A 4073-nucleotide genomic window follows, 5' to 3' on the forward strand; every position below is an offset into this window, starting at 1 on the left:
GGCTGCCCCTGCGCGTGGCCAGTGCACCCCACCCACTCAGCGTTCTTCCTCTGCGGGTGCAAGTGAGTGTGTGACTGTGTGAGTATGTCACTGTGAGTTTGTGTGACTCTGTATGTGACTCTCTGTGTGTGATTCTGTCTCTGTGTGAGTCTGTGACTGAGTGTGTGTGAGTGTGTAACTGAGTGTGTGACTGTGAGGGTGTTAGTATGTGTGTGTAACTGAGTGTGTGTGACTCCGTTTGAAGGTGTGAGTGTAACTGTGTGACTCTGTATGTGACTGTGTGATTCTCTCTGTGTGAGGGTGTGACTCTGAGTGTGTGTGTAACACTGTGTGTAACTGTGAGGGAGTGAGCGTGTAACTGTGAGTGTGTGTGAGTGTGTATGTGGCTGTGTGATTCTGTCTCTGTGTGAGTGTGACTGTGTGTGAGTGTGTAACTGTGTGTGTGACTCAGTGTGTGTAACTGTGTGAGGGTGTGTGAGTGAGTGTGAGTGTGTGTGACTCTGTATGTGACTATGTATGATTCTCTGAGTGTGTGACTGAGTGTGTCTGTGTGAGGGTGTGAGTGAGTGTGTGTGACTGTGTATGTGACTCTGCGTGTGATTCTGTCTCTGTGAGTGTGACTCCGAGTGTGTGAGTGTGTAACTGTGTGTGTGTCTAAGTGCGTGTGAGTTTGTGAGTGTGCAAGTGAGTGGGGGGCACCTCCTCGGTCCTCTCCCGAGCCCCCCTCTCCTGGCCTCTCCTCTAGTGTCCACTCTGGGGATAGCTCAGCACAGCTTCTTAGGAGGGGCGAGCTGGTGGCATAAGCCCATGCAGTCTCCTCATTCTGGCTGGTTCTGGGCAGGGCTCCTTTCTCCCCTTAGCTGGACAACAGTTTGTTCTAATTCTCAACAGTGAAAATTAGACAGGACATCAGTCCCCACCTCCAGAGCCCACGCCACAAGCCAGGTGCTGTTCCCACAGACTCGTTCCATCTTCACAGTACCCTATGGGGTGGTGGTGATTATTACCTGAATTTTACAGGTGGGTAAACTGAGGCCCAGAAAGGCTGGCTAGGGCAGCTGGGGCCTGAGGGTGGAGGGCTGGGAGGTGGAGGAGCTGGGATTTGAACCCGTCTGTCAGCTTGCTCACCACTGCTTACCAAATGTGGCATCCTGTCTCTATTGGTCCTGTGGGTGGATCAACAGATTGATTGATGGATTGTCTTCCCTGGGGACTCCAGATGCAGAAAGGTTCTGGCACTGAAGCTTCCTAGAGGACTGGTGTCTATCCCCTTCTCAGAGATGGGTGAGGCCCAGGGTGGAGACATGAGCTAGCCACGGGCAGAGGGCCGACCCCACCTACGTGACTCCCCACTTCGGCTCGGCTCCTGGCCACTGTGAAGGCTGCGGCCCCAGGTGTGGCCTGGGTCAGCCCGGCGCCTCCCCAACAGGACAGCCAGCCTGAGCCGCCTGGGCCACCCTGCAGAAGCATGGTCTGGGGAGGGTGACAAACGCCCCAAATGTTTCCCTTGCCCTGGGCCCCGTGCTCTGCGCTCCTCTCACAGCAGCCCCGGCAGCGTGGGTGTCCGCGTGGGTGTCCTCATTGCCCCTGCAGGGCCAGATCCAGAGCCCCGCCTCTCTGCCATGTCTCTGAGTGGGCTGCTGTGTCCCCGGTGGAGGGTTCCCCCCTTTGTATTGAGGTGAAATTGCCCTCCTTAAAGCATACAAATTAAGTGGCACTCCACTCACAATGTTGTGCAATGATCGCCACTCTAGTTTCAGAACATTTCCATCGCTCCAGAAGAAGACCCCGTGACAACGCGGAGCGGTCACTCCCCACGCGTCCTCCCCTGAGCCTGTGGGAGCCTCTGATCTGCTTCGGTTTGTATGGATTCGCCAGTTCTGGGCGTTTCATGTGAATGGAACCCTCAGCATTCGTCCTTCTGTGTCCTCCAGGGCTTTGCATGCTGTACCAGTGCCGGAACGCCACGCTCTTCATGTCGTGGATGAGCGGGTTCATTGTGCGGACACACTTGTGTGTTCATTCATCTGTGGATGGGCTCAGGGCTGTCTCCACCTCTTGGCTGCTGTGAACAGCGTTGTTATCCGCATTCATGTGCAAGCTTTGTCTGAGCACCTGTTCCGATGCTGTGGGGTAGGGACCCAGCAGCGTAATGGCTGAGCTGCAGGCCCTGTGTTTAAGGGCTTGTTTTCCTGCCGGCCAGGCCTCGATAACAGTCCTCATGGTCTCGTCCTGTCTGCGCCTTCCGTCTGGGCTCCCGACCTGCCCATCAGTCCACTCCAAGGTTGTTTTCTGCCCCTCCCTCCCTAAAACCCAGGAGCCCCAAGACTCTGAGGGACAGGTTCCAGATGGGGAAATCGAGGTCCTCAGCAAAAAAGAGTTTTGCCCCCTAAATTGGAGTGGAGCTGGGATTTAGCCTCAGCCCCCTCCCTTCCCAAGACCCCTAGGTCCTAGGTCTTTGTGCTGTGGCTGCATGTCCCACACAGGGCTATCGCTCCCAGAGAGAGCTGGCCACGTTCTCAGTTTCTCATCTCCTGGGCACTGGCTTTCCTGGCAGATCCAGGGCAGGACGTGGTGGCTTTTGTGTGAAAACAAGTCTCAAGTGGGCTCTGCAGCAGAATGCTAGCCTGGCATACACTTCCAGCCCCGGTGAGCGGCATCTAAGAAACGTGGCTTGGGTGGGCAGGGACCTTCCCCCGCCCCCCACCCCGAGCTCCTCTGCCTCAGCTCCCCCGGCCTCAGCTGCTCCAAGACTTAGAGGCAGAGAGGCTCTGGATGGCCTCCTCAGGGTGTGCTGGGGAGGGCTCTTTGCCGTGTTCACAACTCGCCCCTGCCTGGCTCCCCTGAAGCTCACCTGAGCCTCTGAACCCCTAGGTGACAGGGAAAGAAACCCTCAGATGGACTATCACGCCCCTCCCGCTGGCCAGCCCCAGGCATTGATGGGGGTTGGCATTTTCTCTTCATTTCTCCAGGGCCCCTGGCTCCGCTCCGCTTCCCACCCCTCCTGCCCCCTCCAGAGCATCTGTGACCACGCGATCAATATGGAGCTGATCAATCCATCTGTCCCTCTGCTTGGCTGAGGCAGCTGGCAATGATGGCCGCCTTGGGACCCCACATGTGCCCCTGAGACGGTGGCACGTATCACCCCCTCATTGCACATGTGGGGAAATTGAGGCCTCCAGTGGAGTTGGGCCGTCCCAAAGTTCTCAGCAAGCCTGTGGGGTGGGAAGGGGTGGAAACCCGCTCAGCTGGCCCCTCTTTCAGACATCATGTCTGTGAGGCGTGTGGTCCTGGGCGCCCTGTGTCCCCGTGACCGTGCCCCAGGGGTCCTGAAGTGCTAAACCACAGATTCATTAAATGTCGACTGAGTGTCTGCTGTGGGCTGGGCAGGCCCTGTGCATCCAGGGAAACCTAAGCCAGGGACCCTGCCCTCACGACAGAGCTGATGGTCTCATTGGGAGCTGGACGATACTGAGATGTCAGGTGGAAGTGAACACTGGGAAGAAAAATAAACCCACAAAATGGGAAGGAAAAGGTCAGGAAAGGCCTCTTGGAGGAGACAACATTTGAGCAGATGCCTGAAGACAGTGTGGGAGTGAGTCACGAGATGCCAGCAGGAAGAGCTTTCCGGGCGGGAAGCAGCAGTGCAAAGGCCCTGTGGTCGGCGTGTGCTTGGCACTCAAGAAAGTTGCTTCAGAGCTGGCAGAGCTCACAGGCCTGGCCCCTATGCAGACACTCAGCATGGCTTCCATGGATTTGTTCTACCTACTTTAAACATGCCAACTAGGGGCCAGCATTTTCAAATCTGAGATTTGTTTCCATAAAAAGTCCCGATTTCCAGCCTTTCTGAAGGAATTGAGACCTGGAGTCAGGAGCGTCCACCCCTTTGGCCTGCAATTCCTCCCCACTTGCCTCTCTTCCTCCACCCTCTTGCTTGAGTCCTGTGAGGACCTGGGCGCGTGGCCCTGGCAAGAGGATGTGGACAGTGCACAGATGGCACCTGTGTCGTCACAGGTTTCTGCTTCTTTTTTTTTTTTTTTTTTTTTTGAGACAGAATTTCGTTCTTGTTGCCC

The 4073-nt window shown here is 56.2% G+C and overlaps 1 long non-coding RNA gene across 4 annotated transcripts; it reads left to right on the forward strand.

Moving 5' to 3' along the window:
- The first annotated feature begins 648 nt into the window (after positions 1 to 648).
- Positions 649 to 3386, forward strand: LOC116540166. 4 transcript variants are annotated; one of them, XR_004264330.1, is made up of 3 exons: positions 649 to 1020; positions 1755 to 2649; positions 2973 to 3386. It is a non-coding gene; the product is annotated as an uncharacterized LOC116540166 (long non-coding RNA). The 4 variants fall into 4 exon arrangements; XR_004264331.1 differs by having other exon boundaries at positions 1935 to 2649; XR_004264332.1 differs by lacking the exon at positions 649 to 1020 and having other exon boundaries at positions 1695 to 1859; positions 1935 to 2649.
- The last annotated feature ends 687 nt before the right edge of the window (positions 3387 to 4073 follow it).

Source organism: Sapajus apella, unplaced genomic scaffold, assembly GCF_009761245.1.
Source record: "Sapajus apella isolate SASKATOON/1434 unplaced genomic scaffold, GSC_monkey_1.0 scaffold136, whole genome shotgun sequence".
Classification (NCBI taxonomy): Eukaryota; Metazoa; Chordata; class Mammalia; order Primates; family Cebidae; genus Sapajus; species Sapajus apella.